The sequence below is a fragment of the Pelobates fuscus genome, chromosome 7, assembly GCF_036172605.1.
Source record: "Pelobates fuscus isolate aPelFus1 chromosome 7, aPelFus1.pri, whole genome shotgun sequence".
Lineage (NCBI taxonomy): Eukaryota > Metazoa > Chordata > Amphibia > Anura > Pelobatidae > Pelobates > Pelobates fuscus.
Window position 1 is genome coordinate 80048737 of NC_086323.1, and position 24278 is coordinate 80073014.

Consider the following 24278-nt stretch of genomic DNA (forward strand, 5'->3'; position numbering starts at 1 on the left):
GAAACCCAACTTAAGTGGAACGTTCTCTTACCCATAGCTTTATTGCGAATCCGCAGTACCCCTACCAGAAGGATGGGCCTCTCTCCTTTTGAAATCATGTATGGGCGACCACCTCCCGTACTTGGTAACTTAAGGGGGGACTTGAGTCAGTTGGGAGAAGGAATTACCCGGCAGCAGGTTGTAGAGTTGGGTAAGACTATGGAGGAGGTACAGAAATGGGTACAAGATAGATTACCTGTGAATATTTATCCCCCTGTTCATAGTTATCATCCAGGAGATCAAGTGTGGATTAAAGAGTGGAATAATGTACCGTTAGGGCCCAAGTGGAGAGGTCCTTATGTTGTTCTTTTGTCTACCCCTACAGCAATAAAAGTAGCAGAAGTGACTCCGTGGATACATCACTCCAGGGTTAAACCAGCAGCAGTCGATTCTTGGCAAGTTACAGTAGATCCAGAGAATCCCTGCAAGATCCGGTTAAAACGCACTACTCAGTCGGAGTAACGAGGAATTATTGTGGATTACAAATTTTATTGTTACAGGTGTGAGTGAGAAGGCCATAATAAAGCCTGTCCGCTTACCATCACATAGTGTATAAGCCAGGAAAGTCTCGAAGGGACACCTGTGAAGATGAGCAGAACTCCATTCCCTGCAGCCCTCACATCCTGGAAGCTGAGGCGCCATCGCACGGACGAAGACTGAGGATGACGGCGAAAGATGTGCTTTTGATAGTGTTTATTTATATGTGTTTTTATATTCAGGAAGGTAGAGGTACCGACACTCCTAGCTGTGAGGTATGCATTAAGACTACGAGAACAGGTAACCATATTTCCCAAACCCTAATTTGGCATTCACAATACGAATGTAAAGGAGAGGTATCAAGATGTAGATACCTAAATATAGACTATAGTGTGTGCCATTTAGGAGTAGGAGAACCTAAGTGCTTCAGTCCAGAGTATCAACCTCGTACAATTTGGTTGACTCTCAGGAATGGAGATCCTCAGGGGACCCTAATTAATAAGACGGTGTTAGAATCCGTACATTCTTCGGGTGTTCTGCTATTTGATGCATGTAAGGCGATATCAAGTGGTAGAAAACCGTGGAATGTATGTGGGGATCTTAGATGGGAGAGGACGTATGGGTCTAATGATAAATATATTTGTCCCAGTAGTAAAAATAAATATGTGAGTCCTAGATGCCCAAATAAAGACTATAACTTTTGTCCATATTGGTCTTGTGTGGGGTGGGCGACTTGGGGACAGACAGTAGATAAAGACATGATAGTGACTAAGTTGCCGACTAGCCCTTATTGTAAGTCTATGGAATGCAACCCAGTCCATATACTCATTAATAACCCCGACAAGTTCTTAGATAAGTATGGAAATTTATTTGGGTTTCAAATATACGGGACGGGTTTAGATCCTGGGACATTATTGTTTATAGGAATAGAGACTGATACGGTATCCTCCCAGACTCATCAAGTATACCATTCCTTTTACGAAGAGATGAGTATAGATAATAAGATCCCCCATAATGCTAAAAACCTGTTCATCGATTTAGCTGAAAGTATTGCCGGTAGTCTTAATGTTACCAACTGCTATGTGTGTGGAGGTACTAACATGGGAGACCAATGGCCTTGGGAAGCAAAGGAGGTAATGTCCGGTTCTGAGGCAGTTGACCAATTAATATCTACACAAGCCGATTATCATATGAGTGTTAGAGGTAAATCTGAGTGGAGATTAAAGACCTCCATCATAGGTTATGTTTGCATAGCAAGGAAAGGAATAATGTATAATACTTCTGTAGGAGAATTAACTTGTCTAGGGCAAAAAGCTTATGATGATGATACAAAGAATACAACTTGGTGGTCGGCTTCAAATGTCTCAGAACCATCTAACCCGTTTGCTAGATATGCCAATTTAAAGGATGTGTGGTTTGATCTATCCATCACATCTACTTGGAGAGCCCCAGCAAATTTGTACTGGATCTGTGGTAAGAAAGCCTATTCGGAGCTGCCACAGGACTGGGAAGGGGCATGTGTGTTGGGTATGCTCAAACCATCCTTCTTCTTGTTACCGATTGAAACAGGTGAGACTTTAGGTGTTAAAGTGTATGATGTGAATCATAGGAAGAAAAGGGGACCCTTAGAGATAGGCACCTGGGAAGATAATGAATGGCCTCCCCAGCGTATTATAGATTATTATGGGCCAGCCACGTGGGCTGAGGATGGTACCTTTGGTTATAGAACCCCAATTTATATGCTCAACCGTATTATAAGATTACAGGCGGTGGTTGAGATTATCACAAATGAGACATCACAAGCGCTCAATCTTCTAGCGAAGCATAACACCAGGATGAGGACAGCAGTCTACCAAAATAGATTAGCCTTGGATTACCTTTTGGCAGTAGAGGGAGGTGTATGTGGGAAGTTTAACCTAAGTAATTGCTGTCTTCAAATAGATGACGAAGGGCAAGCAATAGCTGAGCTTACTAGCCATATGGTTAAACTAGCGCATGTGCCTACTCAGGTATGGAAAGGGTACAATCCAAGTAGTTGGTTTGGTAGCTGGTATGAGTGGTTTGGAGGGCTTAAGGCAGTGGTAGGTGGAGTCCTACTGATTTTACTGTTGTGTCTACTCCTACCGTGTCTTATACCCTTAGTAGTTAGGTCTGTGCAAAGCCTGATAGGAAGTATAGCAGAGAGGAAGGCTGCTGCACAGATAATGGCGATATATAAGTATAAGGCTCTAGATCAGGGAGAACCAATGCAAGAAGATGAATGTTGAAGATTCACATCATAAGATAAGTCTGGTCTGGTTCATGGTAACCTGAGGTATATGCAAACCAAGGTTAAGTGATGCCTCAAGTAATTGTGAAATATCAGAGGCATCAAAGGGGGGAATGTGATGTAATTCCAGTCAAATACAAGTTTAGCAGGCTAAGATTGCCACAAGGCATATGTATGTATATGTGTTTGTAGTACACGTAGCTAAGATACTGTCATCACTGTACTGACCAGGTGCAGGAATGTAAGAACTGGAATTACGCGTCCCTCTCCTTTGTATCAGATGAGCCACGTGGTTAGACCGGATGGATGAGTTTAGACTCTATTCATTAAATAGGTTAAGGGTATGTGTGGGTGTAGTTAATTGTGGGAGGAGCTACAGTGCTATATAAGGAATGTACTCTATGTATTCAGGACTCAGACTTTGCTGTATTTTGGTGACGCTAGTCCCTCTGAGTCCCGATCGGTGATCCAATAAAGAATCTCTTCCTTCCTGAAGAAACCTGTGTCCATCTCTCTGTGCTTGGCTTCCGTCAGTTTCTCCGGTATCAATATTGTATTTTTTTTTTTATTACAGTTTTTTTTTGTTTGTTTTTTTATTGCACTTTCTCCATTGAAGCTTGTCAGTCAACGTTTTGGCCCATCAAAACCCACCTTTAAGGTTTATGAGCACCGTAAACCGCTAAAGGTCATTGTAGTGGTTATGGTATGGAGGGCCTTTCGGTGTCATTCTCCTGCCAGTATGTTATTTAGTAAAAGGGGCTGCCCTATGTGCTGGTTTCTTTTCATCCAATTTCCATGTAAACATATCATGCTCCATTCAGATGGAAAGAAGGATGCAAGGAAGTCCTCTGTTATTGTCAAATTGCATATATTTGCATGTAAGTGCTTCAAAAAACGGTTTAGTACAACCTCATGTAAATAAAAGTATATACATACATAAACTTTATTGTCACTTTAGTGTCACTTCTGATAAAACCCCATGGTGAAACGCGTCAAGTGTGCCTCTACCCTTTTTGGATTTTAAATATATATTTTACATATACCTTTTTATTTGTTAAATAAAGTTTATTCCTGTAAATTTCATTATTTATTTAGTATTTACTTTATACTCCTTCTTTGGTTTCCTGGATTGTATTGCAATTCTGGACCTGCATATCCCAAGTGGGGGTCATACCACTAAAGCTCCATCATACTAAAGCATGTTCATGCTCTGAAAAATGTGAGTTAGATACCTTTTACTTTTTTTGAAGATACATATAGTACTAAACATATTACACTACTGGATGTTCTTGTCTATGTCTTTTCATATCACACTCTACTAAAGAAAAGCACCATAATCACTGCTGATTGCACCATCACCACTGCTATATTTACATCCTTAGATGGGGATTATACCGTCCACTATATAGCTCTTGAAAGTGTGAGTGAGCTGTCAACAGAAATATATTATTCCAACTTTAATCTATATACTAATATTAGATTGTTTGTTATCTCTGTCTCTGTTTTTTTAAAGATATTAATCTACAAACAAGATTCTAGTGCATATATGTATGTATATACTTTTATTTACATGAGGTTGTACTAAACCATAGACGTGGATTATCTCCTTTTTGCTTGTTTTTTGTTCCTATATCTTCACAAGGTTAGGGAAATCTTGTGTGAAAATCTGCAGCCCCTATCCATCGTTTAAGAAATATTGAGCACCTATACCATACTTTATGTAAGTGCTTCAGCTTGCAAAAATTACCATTGCTACAACCCCCACTCAACTGACACTCTCAGCCTATCAGCAGCTGCCTGGCTACCCCTTAATGAATGGTACTCAGTGACCTTCTAACCTGGGGACAGTGGGGTGATCCACCTTGAGGGACAGGGGGTAGGGGATGCCAGAGCAGGCACCTGCCTACCAGCGCTTGTCTACAGCTGAACTGAATACAGAATGGTGTTGAGGGGTCTGCTGGGATGTCTCTGTAATTGGTTTCCAGTTCTCTCGCATGCCTTATACTGAAACTAAAGCCAAGATCTGATGTCACCAGGCTCTGGCATCAGTACAGAGCTGCAGAGATTTGGGCAATCGGCGCTAATGTGTATTAGATAATCTCTGTTGCGTTTCTTCTTTTCTGTTTTTAACTTGGACAATCAGTGAAGAGAGATCACAGCAATAAACTATTGGACCACGAGGATGAGGTTCCACTACAGCATCCTGGAGTTTGGGTGGACCTTACTCTGAACTCTCTCCAAATTTTTTTTTAACTAAAATGATAATTAAGTGTATGTTTGAAACACAGCACAGGCAGAGTTAGACTTCTCTTTGCTTCCAGAGGTGTAACTCCACATCTAGGAGTGTCTAGCCAATGGTAAATCTGTGCATAGTGTGCATCTGCTGTAAGCACGCACAGCATTCTGTTTGTAGACAACCAATGGCGGTACACCCCCTCCCTCCGTTCCATCCAAGTCCTCCCCTTAGTCCACCCTGGGATGTCTTTCACCCTGCAGTGGTAGTGAAGGGGAGTGACGTCAATGGGGGAAGATCAAGTTGAGTTAGAACTTGTCATTGGTACTCTCTTGAATAGAAAGGCGAGTTTATTTTTTCCCTTTTTAAGGTTGGGGACATGCCAGCAAGGTCACTCAATACACAAACCGTTCGAACAGTGATTTCCAATAAAACTGTAAATGGTTCGAGCAACCCTTTAAATGGTGGTGGGGTTCACCTTAGACTTGCAGCGTCCCATATATGTTATTATACTGCCCCCAAACATGTACTGGTGACTTAAATCCAGGAATAACAGTGGCTCTTGTACCCCTACTTTTAAAGGACCACTATAGTGCCAGGAAAACATACTCGTTTTCCTGGCACTATAGTGCCCTGAGGGTGCCCCCACCCTCAGGGTCCCCCTCCCGCCGGGCTGGATGGAGAGGAATGGGTTAAACTTACCTCTTTCTCCAGCGCCGGGCGGGGAGCTCTCCTCCTCCTCGGCTGAATGCGCATTCAGCCAGTCTCATAGGAAAACATTCTCAATGCTTTCCTATGGACGCTGGCGTCTTCTCACTGTGAAAATCACAGTGAGAAGCGCCTCTAGCAGCTGTCAATGAGACAGCCACTAGAGGCTGGATTAACCCCATTATAAACATAGCAGTTTATTTAAAAAAAAAAAAAAAAAAAAAGGGTTTATCCTAGCTGGACCTGGCACCCAGACCACTTCATTAAGATGAAGTGGTATTGTGGTGGAATCTCGGTAAAAATAAATTTAGTAGGCCGAGATTACCACGTGGCATGTGTACGTGCATATGCTGACGTATCGATCAGTTGGTTGCACGAGGCAAGATACGATCAGTAGTGTACGGAGCATGTGCAAGAATACAGGATATAGTATTCCCCTCCTCCATTGTGCTGGACAAGCCATGCGGTCAAACAGGAAGTTAATTCTTATTTGTGTTGATTGGTTAAGAGAATGTGCGGGTGGAGCTTAATATGGGAGGAGTTATATGCCTATATAAGGAGCCTGCACTATTGTCCGGGGCTCAGAATTTGCTGTATTTTGGTGACGCTAGTCCCTCTGAGTCCCGATCGGTGATCCAATAAAGAATCTCTTCCTTCCTGAAGAAACCTGTGTCCATCTCTCTGTGCTTGGCTTCCGTCAGTTTCTCCGGTATCATTTGGTGCATTGGCCGGGAAACTCATCGTTCAACGGTAGCTGAGAGGCAGAGGCGTGAGACGGTCTATCTTTGCCCACGTTCTCTACGGCTGCACCCCTGAACTTCTGCGTGGACCTCCCTTCGTCTCGGCGCCACTGGTCTGTTGTCCAGGAGATCATCGGCCTCTACGTGAGAAGTGCTGGGGTGTCCCCGTCGATGAGTGTGAACTCAGGTTCAGGAACGAGGAGGTAAGACAACTGCTGTTTTAGACGGCAGGACCCACTAGGGGTATACCGATTGTGCGGTAGGCCCAAAGGGGTTTTGAATCTGTGTATCTGCCCCCTCTGTCGGAGGGAAGGAGCGAAGGCGCACCGCTCGATCGAACGCTCTTTAGTCAGACCGTTTGATTTGGTTAGTCAGGCGGGGTCCTGGTGTAAATAGCCCTAGCCGGACACCGGTGTCTTGTCTAGACTAGCGTTCTAGGGTGTATATTACGTTCGCTAGGTCGGAGGGACCGGGAGACTAAGCGGCGCCTGTGTAAATTCGGTTCGCTAGTTCTCATCCTATCTGGGCTAAGTGGGAAGGCGTGTAAATTTGGAACCCACTAGACTTTTGATAGTGCGACTAAGAGGCGCCTGTGTAAATTCGGTTCTCTAGCTCGCTATATATGTGGTGATTGGGCAGAGTGGCTAACCAAAACGGGTGTATATAGTTTTAGGTAGTCCATTCAAGGTACTGGCCAATAGTTTAGTTGGGAATTGTAAATGTGTTAACGATTGTTTTAGTAAAGTGTATATCTTGTTAGATAGCGCGAGCTCAGCCGTCTAGCGAGAGTGTTAATAGTGTGTTGCTGTATTATAGTGCACGGTACCATAACCCTGTATATTTACTGACATTGTATATAAGTACTAATCATTGTCGTCAATTGCATGTTTTAACACCATAACCACTAATAATTGTATTGTGACCTTAACTTGTGCTTTGACCTATGCTAACCGTACTGTAACCGCTATTTGTAAAAGACGATGTTACTGGGGTGTGTTATAGACGGGTAATTCATATATAGAGAATTATAGCGTGGGTGACTGTATAGTTACGCCAAAGGGCATAATATTGATTATATAGTGACTGGTGTAACAGCTGTGTGTGTACGGGAATTCCCTGAGTGTTTATTGTTATTGTGTACGTTTCACTTGGTAACCGTACCACGTGGTGCTGTTGCCAGAGGAAACGGGTGTGACTGTTGAATAGTACGCGTGTATAGTATTCGTTGTCGACGACGTTCCATTGTTAAGTATGGGTGCGTCGCAGTCAACGATTCCGGATCCCTTAGGTTGTATGGTGAAGAATTTTAAAAAGGGATTCAAAACTTGTGATTTTGGGGTTAAGATGTCTCCTGTGCGTTTAGTTACTTTGTGCACTAGGGAGTGGCCTACTTTGGTTGCGGCATGGCCGCCACGTGGCAGTTTGGATCTAACTCTGGTACAGCGCTTACACGTGGCTGTATCAGGTAGGCCTGAACTTTACGGCCAGTTTCCTTATATTGACTGTTGGAGACAGGCCGTAAATGACTCGCCAAAATGGCTCCAGACATGCCACGAGGAGCAGTGTCGCCTCATGGTAGCTAGGACTTGTTCGTCCACTAGGACTGGTGTTAGGCCCATTTTGGACACGCCCCCTGAGTCCGAGATCCCTTTGCCGCCCCCTTACTTTCCGTTAAGAGGAAGTGACGCAAACGCAGGAAGCCCTGCACCCCTCCCCTCATTACCCCCATCCACTTCCGCTTCCTCCTCCAGTACAGGATCCACCCCCCCTCGTACTAAATCTCCCCTTCCGGAACCAGAACCCACCACCATTAGAAACGAATATCCTGATTTGGCGCCACTTCAGACTTCCGGTCAAGCTTCATCTAGCTCGGCTCGAAGTGTTTTATTTACGACCTTTTCCCAAAACCAACCTCCCACATCCCCATACCCTATCTCTCCCCGACCGGAACCCATGACTGACGCCTCTCTACGTAGCCCCATCCAAACCCGACAGTTGACTGGTGCCCAACAATTAAAGCACTATCAGATGCCTCTTCGTCTGAATCCCGGGTCAGCTTATATCGATGCCGCAGGTCAAATGGCACACGCTGACCCAGTCTTCGTATATGTCCCATTTACCACAACCGATCTTTTAAACTGGAAGACCCATAATTCCTCGTATACTGAGAAACCACAAGCTATGACTGATCTGTTCACCTCAATAGTACAGACGCATAATCCGACATGGGCTGATTGCCAGCAGTTACTAATGACTTTATTTAACAATGAGGAAAGGACAAGAATAAATCAAGCAGCCATAAAAGCATTAGAGGATAGAGCCCGTGTTTTGAACCAAGCTAATCCAGCAGCATGGGCCGCAACACATTATCCCAACACTGATCCCGATTGGAACGTAAATGGTGCTGATATGGTTCAACTCAGAGCCTATAGAGACGCTATAATTGCTGGCATGAAAGCAGGAGGAAAGAAAGCCATTAGCATGTCGAAGACAGTTGAGGTGATCCAGAAAAGCGATGAAGCGCCCAGTGTCTTTTATGACCGATTATTGGAGGCATACCGCTTGTATACCCCCTTTAATCCGGAAGACGCAGACAATTCCCGAATGGTTAACTCCGCCTTTGTCAGCCAAGCATACGGAGATATTAAGCGCAAGCTACAAAAGTTAGAAGGGTTTGCAGGTATGTCCATCACCCAACTAATGGAGGTAGCAAATAAGGTCTATATGAACAGGGATACAGAAAGTAAGAAAGAGGAAGAGCGCAAGATGCGTAAAAAGGCTGATATGCTAGCGGTAGCGATCGCAGGCGTAGATAAACGGGGCCCAGATAGAGGCAATAATAGATGGAGTAGAGAGCCTTTGAGTAGGGATCAATGCGCGTATTGCAAGGAAGAAGGGCATTGGAGGAACGAATGTCCGCAAAGAGAGCAGTACGAGAGAGACCAACCCAGGGCAGGCTACGGAAACTTTAGAGGCAGAGCGAGAGGTAGAGGAGGCCCCGGAGGGAGTAATGGTTATAGAGGGAGTAATGGGAACAGAGGAAGTGTTAGGGAAGACAGGTATATTCCAGCAGCGCAAAGGTCCCGCGATAGAGAAGGTAGGGACTTTGTAGGATTGGCTGACACGGTCATGGAGGACTATTGATACCGACCGGGCTCCATCCCCCTTGGTCGAGCGGAGCCTATGGTCGATGTATCAATAGGGGGAAAAAGGAGTGCGCTCATGATCGACACTGGTGCTGAACATTCAGTGGTGACTAATCTAGTTGCTCCTCCATCTGGAAGGACTATTACTGTGATAGGAGCAACTGGAAGAAGTGCTGAAAAACCGGTTCTTAAAAGTCGACTCTGTACATTGGGAGGCCACGTAGTAAAACATCAATTCCTTTATATGCCTGAATGTCCAGTCCAATTGCTGGGACGTGATATGCTATCAAAATTACAAGCGCAGATTACGTTCCTACCAAATGGAACAACATCCTTAAAGTTTAATGGACCTTCAGGTATTATGACTTTATCCGTACCAAAGGAAGAAGAGTGGCGACTTTATACAGTGTTGACTAGCCAAAACCCTAGGAGTGATGAGACATTGTTTAACATACCAGGAGTTTGGGCAGAGAACAACCCACCAGGACTGGCCCGCAATATTCCACCTATAAAAATTGAACTGAAACTTGGGGTTTATCCAGTAAGCCTAAGACAATACCACATCCCACAGAAGGCTAAGAAGAACATCCAATCCTATCTGGATAAGTTCATACGGTATGGTATCCTAAAATTCTGTACTTCCCCCTGGAACACCCCATTGCTGCCTGTTCAAAAGCCCGGTACAGATGAGTATCGACCTGTGCAGGACTTGAGAGCAGTCAATGATGCGGTTGTTAGTATACATCCAGTTGTACCCAATCCATATAACCTGCTTGCTTTAATTCCGGGCGGGGCTACTTACTTCACAGTCTTAGATCTCAAAGATGCCTTCTTTTGCCTCCGAATTGCCGCAGAAAGTCAATGTATTTTCGCTTTCCAATGGGAGAACGCTGTAACGGGCTCAAAACGCCAAATGACTTGGACAAGACTGCCCCAAGGGTTTAAAAATTCACCTACCCTATTTGGTTCAGCTCTAAGTCAAGATCTACTGGATTTCGAGTCTATCCCAGGAGAATGTGTATTGTTACAATATGTAGATGACTTGTTGATAGCAGCAGTTACAAAAGAAAAATGTCAGCAAGCAACGCACGATCTACTACATATTCTCTGGAAGGCAGGATACAAGGTGTCCAGGAAGAAGGCTCAGTTGTGTTTGCCAACTGTCAAGTATCTGGGATTCCATATCTCTGAAGGTCAAAGGATTATGGGGCCAGAGAGAAAAGAAGCTGTCTGCCAAATACCAATACCCAAGAATAGAAGACAAGTGCGAGAATTCTTGGGGGCAGCAGGCTTCTGTAGGATATGGATTCCCAGCTATGCGATACTGGCAAAACCTCTGTACGCAGCTATCAAAGGTACAGAGCACGACCCCTTCTTATGGACTCAAGAACAGCAAACGGCTTTTGAAGATGTGAAGAAGGCTTTGATGAGTGCCCCAGCATTAGGTCTACCTGATCACACACGACCATTCTACCTGTATGTACATGAGCAAAGAAGAATGGCTGTGGGAGTATTGACACAGTACTTGGGATCATGGCAAAGACCTGTTGCCTATATGTCTAAGCAATTGGATGCAGTGGCCAGCGGACTTCCACCTTGTCTAAGAGCCGTAGCTGCAGCCGCCCTGCTAGTAGCTGAAGCCGATAAACTCACTCTGGGTCAAGAACTTTATGTACGAGTCCCACATGCAGTACAGACGTTGTTGGATTACAAAGGAAATCATTGGTTTAGTAACAGCCGTATGACCAAGTATCAAGCAATGTTGTGTGAAAACCCAAGAGTGCATTTAGAGACTGTAAACACCTTAAATCCAGCTACCCTTTTGCCACAACCTACTGAAAGTCAACATGATTGTTTGGAAGTAATGGATGAAGTATTTTCAAGTAGACCAGATCTTCGTGATTTTCCCATCCAGAACCCCGATGTTCAATATTATACCGACGGCAGTAGTTATGTGAAAGAAGGGATCCGCTATGCAGGATATGCAGTAACAACAATAGACAAGGTGATAGAAGCTCGGCCACTGGCGAAAGGAACATCAGCACAAAAGGCAGAATTAATAGCACTAACACGAGCGTTACAATTGGCTGAAGGTTTAAGAGTGAATATCTATACGGACTCTAAGTATGCGTTTTTAACCACTCATGCCCACGGAGCTTTGTATAAAGAAAGAGGACTACTGAATTCAGAAGGCAAAGAAATCAAATACGCAGCCGAAATCCTACAACTATTGGAAGCAGTGTGGGAGCCGAAAGAAGTCGGAATCATACATTGTCGAGCGCATCTGAGAGGAGATGGTGATGTAACCAAGGGAAATCGGATGGCAGATAGTGCAGCTAAGCGTGCTGCTGAATCAGGAAGACAGGAGTATGTGGGGCATATAGCTGCTCTTATACCAACTCCACTGTCCCAATGGACTCCAGTTTATACAGCTCAAGAAGAGGAGTGGTTAAAGACTGAACCGGGAAAGTATTTGGAGAACAAGTGGTATCAGCTAGAAGATGGAAGAATAGTTATACCAGCATCACTAGCGGTAGAAATTGTCCAAAATTATCACAACGGGACACATTCTGGGAGAGACAGTACTGAAGAATCTCTCAGGAAACATTTCTACATACCAAGATTGTCCAACTTGACTCAGGCCATTGTACGCAGATGTGTAACGTGTGCTAAGAATAATGCAAGACAAGGACCAGTAAAGCCACCAGGAGTCCAGTTTATGGGGGGACTCCCCATGTCCGATCTACAAATAGACTTTACAGTGATGCCTAAATCGGGTGGACATCGTTACCTGTTGGTAATTGTGTGCACCTATTCAGGCTGGGTAGAAGCATGTCCTACTCGTACAGAGAAAGCAGGAGAAGTTGTAAGATTCCTGCTACGAGAAATAATACCCCGATATGGACTACCCTGTTCTATAGGATCGGACAATGGTCCAGCTTTTGTTCACCAGTGCCTACAACAACTGACTCATATGCTTGGTATAAAGTGGAGGCTTCATACTGCATATAGACCCCAGAGTTCTGGTAAGGTAGAGAGAATGAATAGAACTATTAAGAACCAGTTGGCTAAAATGTGTCAGGAAACCCAACTTAAGTGGAACGTTCTCTTACCCATAGCTCTATTGCGAATCCGCAGTACCCCTACCAGAAGGATGGGCCTCTCTCCTTTTGAAATTATGTATGGGCGACCACCTCCCGTACTTGGTAACTTAAGGGGGGATTTGAGTCAGTTGGGAGAAGGAATTACCCGGCAGCAGGTTGTAGAGTTGGGTAAGACTATGGAGGAGGTACAGAAATGGGTACAAGATAGATTACCTGTGAATATTTATCCCCCTGTTCATAGTTATCATCCAGGAGATCAAGTGTGGATTAAAGAGTGGAATAATGTACCGTTAGGGCCCAAGTGGAGAGGTCCTTATGTTGTTCTTTTGTCTACCCCTACAGCGATAAAAGTAGCCGAAGTAACTCCGTGGATACATCACTCCAGGGTTAAACCAGCAGCAGTCGATTCTTGGCAAGTTACAGCAGATCCAGAGAATCCCTGCAAGATCCGGTTGAAACGCACTACTCAGTCGGAGTAACGAGGAATTATTGTGGATTACAAATTTTATTGTTACAGGTGTGAGTGAGAAGGCCATAATAAAGCCTGTCCGCTTACCAACACATAGTGTATAAGCCAGGAAAGTCTCGAAGGGACACCTGTGAAGACGAGCAGAACTCCATTCCCTGCAGCCCTCACATCCTGGAAGCTGAGGTTCCATCGCACGGACGAAGACTGAGGATGACGGCGAAAGATGTGCTTTTGATTGTGTTTATTTATATGTGTTTTTATATTCAGGAAGGTAGAGGTACCGACACTCCTAGCTGTGAGGTATGCATTAAGACTACGAGAACAGGTAACCATATTTCCCAAACCCTAATTTGGCATTCACAATACGAGTGTAAAGGAGATGTATCGAGATGTAGATACCTAAATATAGACTATAGTGTGTGCCATTTAGGAGTAGGAGAACCTAAGTGCTTCAGTCCGGAGTATCAACCTCGTACAATTTGGTTGACTCTCAGGAATGGAGATCCTCAGGGGACCCTAATTAATAAGACGGTGTTAGAATCCGTATATTCTTCGGGTGTTCTGCTATTTGATGCATGTAAGGCGATATCAAGTGGTAGAAAGCCGTGGAATGTATGTGGGGATCTTATATGGGAGAGGACGTATGGGTCTAATGATAAATATATTTGTCCCAGTAGTAAAAATAAGTATGTAAGTCCTAGATGCCCAAATAAAGACTATAACTTTTGCCCATATTGGTCTTGTGTGGGGTGGGCGACTTGGGGACAGACAGTAGATAAAGACATGATAGTGACTAAGTTGCCGACTAGCCCTTATTGTAAGTCTATGGAATGCAACCCAGTCCATATACTTATTAATAACCCCGACAAGTTCCTAGATAAGTATGGAAATTTATTTGGGTTTCAGATATACGGGACGGGTTTAGATCCTGGGACATTATTGTTTATAGGAATAGAGACTGATACGGTATCCTCCCAGACTCATCAAGTATACCATTCCTTTTATGAAGAGATGAGTATAGATAATAAGATCCCCCATAACGCTAAAAACCTGTTCATTGACCTAGCTGAAAGTATTGCCGGTAGTCTTAATGTTACCAACTGCTATGTGTGTGGAGGTACTAACATGGGAGACCAATGGCCTTGGGAAGCAAAGGAGGTAATGTCCGGTTCTGAGGCAGTTGACCAACTAATATCTACACAAGCCGATTATCATTCGAGTGTTAGAGGTAAATCTGAGTGGAGATTAAAGACCTCCATCATAGGTTATGTTTGCATAGCAAGGAAAGGAATAATGTATAATACTTCTGTAGGAGAATTAACTTGTCTAGGGCAAAAAGCTTATGATGATGATACAAAGAATACAACTTGGTGGTCGGCTTCAAATGTCTCAGAACCATCTAACCCGTTTGCTAGATATGCCAGTTTAAAGGATGTGTGGTTTGATTTATCCATCACATCTACCTGGAGAGCCCCAGCAAATTTGTACTGGATCTGTGGTAAGAAAGCCTATTCGGAGTTGCCACAGGACTGGGAAGGGGCATGTGTGTTGGGTATGCTCAAACCATCCTTCTTCTTGTTACCGATTGAAACAGGTGAGACTTTAGGTGTTAAAGTGTATGATGTGAATCATAGGAAGAAAAGGGGACCCTTAGAGATAGGCACCTGGGAAGATAATGAATGGCCTCCCCAGCGTATCATAGATTATTATGGGCCAGCCACGTGGGCAGAAGATGGTACCTTTGGTTATAGAACTCCTATTTATATGCTCAACCGCATTATAAGATTACAGGCGGTGGTTGAGATTATCACTAATGAAACATCACAAGCGCTCAATCTCCTAGTGAAACATAATACCAGGATGAGGACAGCAGTATACCAGAATAGATTAGCCTTGGATTACCTTTTGGCAGTAGAGGGAGGTGTATGTGGGAAGTTTAACCTAAGCAATTGCTGTCTTCAAATAGATGACGAAGGGCAAGCAATAGCTGAGCTTACTAGCCATATGGTTAAACTAGCGCATGTGCCTACTCAGGTATGGAAAGGGTACAATCCAAGTAGTTGGTTTGGTAGCTGGTATGAGTGGTTTGGAGGGCTTAAGGCAGTGGTAGGTGGAGTCCTACTGATTTTACTGTTGTGTCTACTCCTACCGTGTCTTATACCCTTAGTAGTTAGGTTTGTGCAAAGCCTGATAGGAAGTATAGCAGAGAGGAAGGCTGCTGCACAGATAATGGCGATATATAAGTATAAGGCTCTAGATCAAGGAGAACCAATGCAGGAAGATGAGTGTTAAAAGATTCACATCATAAGATAAGTCTGGTCTGGTTCAAGGTAACTTGCGGTGTAAGCAAAACTAAGGTTATGTGATGCCTCAAGTAATTGTAAAATATCAAGAGGCATCAAAGGGGGGAATGTGGTGGAATCTTGGTAAAAATAAATTTAGTAGGCCGAGATTACCACGTGGCATGTGTACGTGCATATGCTGACGTATCGATCAGTTGGTTGCACGAGGCAAGATACGATCAGTAGTGTACGGAGCATGTGCAAGAATACAGGATATAGTATTCCCCTCCTCCATTGTGCTGGACAAGCCATGCGGTCAAACAGGAAGTTAATTCTTATTTGTGTTGATTGGTTAAGAGAATGTGCGGGTGGAGCTTAATATGGGAGGAGTTATATGCCTATATAAGGAGCCTGCACTATTGTCCGGGGCTCAGAATTTGCTGTATTTTGGTGACGCTAGTCCCTCTGAGTCCCGATCGGTGATCCAATAAAGAATCTCTTCCTTCCTGAAGAAACCTGTGTCCATCTCTCTGTGCTTGGCTTCCGTCAGTTTCTCCGGTATCAGTATGGGTGCCTGTAGTGGTCCTTTAATACATAAAGACAGGCATCCCTAGTGGTCTGCAATTATTTTTCAGCTTTTTTTTTTTTTTTATCGACTATTCTGCTTTTGCATCTCTTTTTCTGCAACCTATAATAACCATCACTGATTTAAAAGCGGATATATATATGTATAACCAGTAGATGGCGCACTCCTGAAGTTTTCCTGCCATACACCCTCAACACGTGCTCCCAAGACAGAGCGCGTGATGGATCGGACTGACGTAACAACGTCCTTGATGGCGGAAGAGATGCAAAGCGGCCGCCAATCACGCGCGTTCACTGGGACAGCCTATCAGAGCTTTGGATTCTACAGACCAATCACTGATCTTGATTCCGGAAACCAATCGGAACTCGCGCTGAAGCGGTGGTTTCGCGCGTCGCCAGGTCTGCCCTCATTGTTCTTGTTCCATTTTGAAACGTGAAGTTTTATTTATAATGTCTATGGACAATAAACAATGTGGATGGCAGGTCTAGTGAACTGTCTGACTTGGAATGACTCAAGGGGTGTCCTAGTGACCTGCTTCCTATCTGTAAATGGTATTTGGTGGCAATCAGTTGTTTTGATGTGTTTTCTAATGGGATATAGTTGGTAGTATTAATTAGTGGTGTAATAATGAGCTAGTATCACACTATGCACTATAAATAATACAAATCATTTTACCACTGTCTGACTTAGTGGGTTGTAGATTTAGTTCATCAATATACTGGAAGACAAAGTAAAGTAACCAGGGTAACCTGTAAACTTAGTTTTGTTTTTTTAATCAAATTAAGAATGGTAATATTTAGTCAAAAATAGCTTTTTTTGTTTGTTTTTTTAATAATTCACCAACATAAAAGACTTCTAAAGTCACCCAGGCCACTTCATCTCAATGGATTTATGAATTATCATTAATTATTTTAATTTTGTTTAAAAAAAATTGCGATGATCTGTTTCTAACTAGACAGGGTCACTATAGCATTAGAAATACAGGTTTGTATTCCTAATGCTATAGTGTTCCTTTGACTATACTCACAACTTTGTTATTTTAGCCTTAGAGACAAGCCCACACTGTTCTGGACTTTAGAAACAGAATGTGACGGCAGATAAGAACCATTCAGCCCACCTAGTCTGCCCAATTTTACACAATGAATAAAACATTGAAAATAACCATTAACCTCTAAAATTATATTAAAGATTTAGCAAATTACGTCACAGTGCAGGCACAAATTGCAAATGAGTAGGGAAATAGAAATATTGAGGGTTATGTTTAACAAGTTTTGTGTTTGCATTCTCATGTGCACTGGTTTGTAGTTTAAATAATATTTTGATAGGTTGACCAAAAAAAGAATATTACAAAATATGCTTACCTGTCACATAAAACTTTCCATTGTGACAAAAAAGGCACAATTTTGTACATTTTTATTAAAGGGACACTCCAGGCACCCAGACCCCCCCCCCCCCACTCATTAGGTCTCCCCCACCGGCTGACGGCGAGGGAGGAGCGTAGGCAGAGCCTGACCATCGGCGCTGGATACAGGTAAGTCAGTGAAGGGGTTTTAACCCCTTCAGCAACTTGGGGTGGGAGAGGGGACCTGCAGTGCTGCCAGGGAAACTGTTTGTTTTCCTGGCACTGGAGAGTCCCTTTAAGCAACAAATTTGTGAATCAAGACAGAACAAAAAAGTGACATAAATCTGATGGAAAAAACGTAGCAGGGAATATTTTAGCACCAATGTGGGAATCTATAGGCACAAATACACAAGTCACTTTGTTTTATTTTTCTTCTGTTCTGTATTAATTCTCTATGCAAGAGAAAGCTGCAAGCTCATGATGATGGCACATAATGATTTACTGGTAAGCTAAAGGATAAAGAGGTCTTTATTTATACATTTAAAGGGATATTAATAAGCACCAATACAACTTTAGTTTAATGAAGCAGTTTTACAGCAGTTTTACAGGGTTTTTCACTGAAGTGGGCCTCCTGTGTTTACTTAAAGTTCAATTAACAGACCAGGAGATATTATTGAACATTACAGGTGTGGCTAGGACTACATAAACAGAACCAAAAATGATTTAACTCCTAAATAGCAGAGAATTGAGCAGGAAGACTGCAGGAAAATAATTTATATACTAGCAGGGTTATTAACTAAAGGGATAATCGAAGGTAATTCAAAGTGAAATTCAAATATAAGGTCTAAATCCAGTCTGCTATACTTTGTTTGGCTGCTTTGGCCTTCAGTTTGAAATTCGATTTGAATTCCCTGTGATTCTCACTTTAGTTAAAGGACCACTATAGTGCCAGGAAAACATACTCGTTTTCCTGGCACTATAGTGCCCTGAGGGTGCCCCCACCCTCAGGGACCCCCTCCCGCCGGGATCTGGGGAGAGGAAGGAGTTAAAATCTTACCTTTCTCCAGCGCCGGCGAGGAGCTCGTCTCCTCCTCTTCGGGTGAATGCGCATGCGCGGCAGGAGCTGCGCACGCATTCAGCCAGTCTCATAGGAAAGCATAATGCTTTCCTATGGATGCTGGCGTCTTCTCACTGTGATTTTCACAGTGAGAAGCACGCAAGCGCCTCTAGCGGCTGTCAAGAGACAGCCACTGGGGGCTGGATTAACCCTAACATAAACATAGTGATACCGGAGAAACTGACGGAAGCCAAACACAGAGAGATGGACACAGGTTTCTTCAGGAAGGAAGAGATCTTTATTTGATTCACCGACCGGGACTCAGAGGGACTAATGTCACCAAATAACAGCTAAAATCTGCGCCCTGATCGTACAGTGTAGGCACCTTATATAGACATATAGCTCCTCCTATAATCAGTTCCACCTACACGTACTCTTACCCAATCAACAGAATAGAGACTAAATTCCTGTTTGACCACATGGCTTGCCCAGCACAATGGAGGAGGGGCATACTCGTATATCCTGGATTCCTACACTTGCTCCTTACACTACTGATTATATGGTTGCCACGTGCAACCAACCGACCGATACATCAGCATATGCACGTGCACATACCACGTGGCAATCTCTGCCTACTAAATTTATTTTTTTACCGAGATTCCACCACATTCCCCCCTTTGATGCCTCTATTTCATAATTCCAGATGCATCACTTAATCAGGGTTTGCTTACACCTCAAGTTGCCATAAACCAGACTAGACTTTGCGACTCTCTAGAGATACGAACCCCTCAGCATTCCTCTTCCTGTACGTGTTCTCCTTGATTTAGAGCCTCGTACCTGCAAACAGCCATTATCTGTGCAGCGGCCTTTCTCTCTGCTATATTCTCTATAATGCTCTGCACAGACCTAACTACCAAAGGAATCCAACATGGCAGGAGGAGGCACAGCATCAAGATTAGCATGACTCCACCTACCAGTGCCTTGAGTCCTCCAAGCTGCTCGTACCAATTACCAAACCAACTACTCAGATTATACCCTTTCCACACTTGAGTAGGCACATGTGCTAGTTTAACCATATGGCTAGTAAGCTCAGCTATTGCTTGCCCTTCATCATCTATTTGAAGACAACAATTGCTTAGATTAAACTTCCCACATACACCTCCCTCTACTGCCAATAGGTAATCCAAGGCTAATCTATTCTGGTAGACGGCTGTCCTCATCCTAGTGTTATGCTTCGCTAGGAGATTAAGCGCTTGTGATGTTTCATTGGTAATTATCTCAACCACTGCCTGTAATCTTATGATACGGTTAAGCATGTATATTGGGGTTCTGTATCCATAAGTACCATCCTCTGCCCACATAGCTGGCCCATAATAATCTATAATACGCTGGGGAGGCCACTCATTATCTTCCCGGGTACCTATCTCTAGGGGTCCTCTTTTCTTTCTATGATTTACATCATACACTTTAACTCCCAAAGTCTCTCTTGTTTCAATTGGCAACAAGAAGAAGGATGGTTTGAGCATACCTAATACACATGCCCCTTCCCAGTCCTGTGGTAACTCCGAATAGGCTTTCTTACCACAGATCCAGTACAAATTTACTGGGGCTTTCCAACTAGCAGATAGGTCAAACCACACTTCCTTTAAACAATTGTAATTGGCAAACGGATTAGCAGGCTCTGAGACATTTGAAGCTGACCACCAAGTTGTATCTTTTGTACTATCATTATAAGCTTTTTGCCCTAGACAAGTCAATTCTCCTACAGATGTATTAAACATTATTCCTTTCCTTGCTATGCAAACATAACCTATAATGGAGGTCTTTAATCGCCACTCAGATTTACCTCTAACACTCACTTGATAATCCGTTTGAGAAGATATTAACTGTTCAACTGTCTCAGAACCGGAATACATTACCTCCTTTGCTTCCCATGGCCATTGGTCTCCCATATTAGTACCTCCACACACATAGCAGTTGGTTACATTAAGACTACCAACAATACTTTCGGCTTGATCTATAAATAAGTTTTTCGCATTATGGGGGATCTTATTTTCCACACTCATCTCCTCACAGAAGGAATGAAAGACCTGATGAGTCTGGGTTACCACAGTATCGGTCTCTATTCCTATAAATAATATTGTTCCAGGATCCAAACCTGTTCCATATATCTGGAACCCAAATAAGTTCCCAAACCTATCTATAAATAGTTCTGGGTCATTGATAAGTATATGGACTGGGTTACACTCCCTAGACTTACAATATGGCTTGGTAGGCAACTTAGTGACGATCATATCCTTATCTACTGTCTTTCCCCAGGTTGCCCACCCCACACAGGACCAATACGGACAATAATTGTATTCTTTATTTGGGCATTTTGGATCTATATATTTATACTTACTACTGGGGCAAATATACTTATCATTAGACCCATACATTCTTTCCCATTTAAGATCACCACATACATTCCACGGTTTTCTACACCTGATATCGCTTTACATGCATCAAATAGCAAAACACCTGGAGAATGTACGGTTTCTAGTATGGTCTTATTTATCAGGGTCCCCTGTGAGTCTCCATTCCGAATAGTCAACCAAATTGTACGAGGTTGATACTCAGGACTAAAACACTTAGGTTCTCCTGCTCCTAAATGGCATACACTATAATCTATGCCTAAGTATCTACACTTAGATACATGTCCTTTACACTCATATTGTGAATGCCAAATAAGGGTCTGGGAAATGTGATTGCCTGTTTTTGTAGTCTTAATGCAAACCTCGCAGCCTGGTGTGTCGGTACCTCTACCTTCCTGAATAATTAAAAACACACATATACACATTATTAAACACATCAATCCTGACATCTTCTTCCTAATTCTTCGACCGTGCGATGCTTCCAGGAATGTGAGGGCTGCAGGGAATGGAGTCCTTCTGATCCTCACTTTCCTTCACAGAGATCCCTTCAAGACACTCTGACTATGTAACATAGGCAGGTGGTCAGGCTTTATTGTGGCCGTCAAAACACCTACTTGCTGATCTCTATAATTACTCTAGATGTCCCAATATCTCCTCGTCAATCCGACTCAGGATCTGGGATAGCTTGCCAAGAGTTTGCTGCTGCTGGTTTAACCCTGGAGTGATGAATCCACGGAGTCACTTCGGCCACCTTTACAGCTTATGAACTTATCCAAATAAGACTGTATGTTCTTCTTTGCCTTTTGGGGAATATGGTATTGTCTTAGGCTCACTGGATAAACCCCAAGTTTTAGTTCAATCTGTATAGGTTGGATATTGCGAGCAAGTCCTGGTGGGTTACTCTCTGCCCACACTCCTGGTATATTAAACAAGGATTCATCACTCTTAGGGTTTTGGCTGGTCAACACTGTATAAAGTCGCCACTCTTCTTCCTTCGGTATTGATAATGACATTATACCTGAGGGTCCATTAAACTTCAAGGATATCGTTCCGTTATGCAGAAATGTTATCTGTGCTTGTAACTTCGACAACAAATCTCGTCCCAGAAGTTGGACTGGACATTCAGGCATGTAAAGGAACTGATGTTTTACTACGTGGCCTCCCAATGTACAGAGTCGACTTTTAAGAACCGGTTTAGCAGCACTCCTACCAGTTGCTCCTATTACAGTGATAGTTCTTCCTGAAGGAGGAGTGACTAGGTTAGTCACCACAGAATGTTCAGCACCAGTGTCGATCATGAAATAACTCCTTTTTCCCCCTATTGCTACATCGACCATAGGCTCCGCTCGGCCAAGGGGGATGGAGCCCGGTCGGTATCAATAGTCCTCCATGACAGTGTCAGCCAAACCCACAAAGTCTCTATCTTCTCTTTCTCGGGGTCTCTGCGCTGCTGGGTAATACCTATCCCCATGAACGCTTCCTCTATTATTCCCACCATGTCCTTATATTCCTGGTACTATAGTTCCCTACAGTGCCTCTCTCCCTCTTGCACCCCCTCCCACAGCACTGAAGGGGTTAAAACCTCTTCAGTCACTTACCTGAATCCAGCGCCAATGCCCCTCGGTGCTGGGTCAGGCTCCGCCCATGCCCCTCCCCCGCCGTCAGCCGTTGGGGAAGACCTTATGCACATGCGCGGCAATGCCCCTGCTCACATTAGGATTTCCCCATAGGAAAGCATTAATCAAAGTTTTCCTATGGGGAAAAATCTAACATTGGAGGTCCTCATGCAGAGCATTCTCTGCAACTGCAATGTTTTACATTGCAGCACTAAGTGTAAAAGGGTCAGTGCACTCAGACAACTTCAAGTAGCTGAAGTGTCACTTTTTTTTTTTTTTTTTTTAATTCTTTATTTTTGTTAGTGCAAATGAGTACAAACGTGCTTGCAGCGCCACGATAGCGAGTGCGAGCAATACAGAAACAATCTTTGGCATCGCTAATATTTTGCACATTTTGAGGTAAATAGACAATAAACTTTGGCATAGTTAAGACTTTGCACATTTTTAGTTAAGTAGAACACAAACTTTGACGGAGCTAAGCCTTTGCACATTTTTAGTTATAGTAGATAAGTAGTGTTGTCGCGAACCCGAATTTTTCGGTTCGCGAACGGCGAACGCGAACTTCCGCAAATGTTCGCGAACCGCCATTGACTTCAATGGGCAGGCGAATTTTAAAAACAACAGGGACTCTTTCTGGCCACAATAGTGATGGAAAAGTTGTTTCAAGGGGACTAACACCTGGACTGTGGCATGCCAGAGGGGGATCCATGGCAAAACTCCCATGGAAAATTGCACAGTTGATGCAGAGTCTGCTTTTAATCCATAAAGGGCAGAAATCACCTAACATTGACACCTGTCCTCAAAGCCCAGCCCTGATACACACTGACACAGAGCAGAATAGAGACTGTTCCCCCTACATAGGGTCACTTGGCAGATATGGATTGACACCTGTCCTCAAAACCCCTGATACACACTGACACAGAGCAGAATAGGGACTGTTCCCCCTACATAGGGTCACTTGGCAGATATGGATTGACACCTGTCCTCAAAACCCCTGATACACACTGACACAGAGCAGAATAGAGACTGTTCCCTGTCCACAGAGACCATGATACACACTGACACAGAGCAGAATAGGGACTGTTACCCCTACATAGGGTCACTTGGCAGATATGGATTGACACCTGTCCTCAAAACCCCTGATACACACTGACACAGAGCAGAATAGGGACTGTTCCCTGTCCAAAGAGTCCATGATACACACTGACACAGAGCAGAATAGAGACTGTTCCCCGTCCACAGAGACCATGATACACACTGACACAGAGCAGCATAGGGACTGTTCCCTGTCCACAGAGACCATGATACACACTGACACAGCAAAATAGAGACTGTTCCCCGTCCACAGAGACCATGATACACACTGACACAGAGCAGAATAGAGACTGTTCCCCCTACATAGGGTCACTTGGCAGGTATGGATTGACACCTGTCCTCAAAGCCCCTGATACACACTGGGGGGAGCTACTGTCCTCCCCAACCCCTGCGCGGTGGGTGGGGGCCATAAATCACAATGGGGTGACCTACTGTCCTCCCCCCCTCGACCCCCACCCCTGCGCGGTGGGTGGGGGGCATAAATCACAATGGGGGGGCCTACTTTCCTCCCCCCCGGCCCCCATCCCTGCGCGGTGGGTGGGGGGCATAAATCACAATGGGACGGACCTACTGATAGGAGTGGAGTATTGTTCATATCAGTTTAATACCTTCCGCGTCTCCTATCAGTGGACGTGTAAATGGCAGAGATTTTTAATTGTTGAATCACCTCCCCTTTTTAGGCCAAGGTGGGAAGATGCTTA

General features: G+C 43.8%; 1 protein-coding gene across 2 annotated transcripts in view; it reads left to right on the plus strand.

Moving 5' to 3' along the window:
- The first annotated feature begins 16382 nt into the window (after positions 1-16382).
- HENMT1 (HEN methyltransferase 1) overlaps positions 16383-24278 on the plus strand; it is a 54164-nt gene continuing 46268 nt past the window's right edge. Inside the window, exon 1 of one of the 2 annotated variants that reach the window (XM_063426131.1) lies at positions 16383-16451. The gene's annotated coding sequence lies outside the window, so the exon portion shown is untranslated. Of the gene's footprint in view, positions 16452-16521; positions 16605-24278 lie in introns of those variants that run through there. The other variant, XM_063426130.1, reaches the window with a different exon arrangement.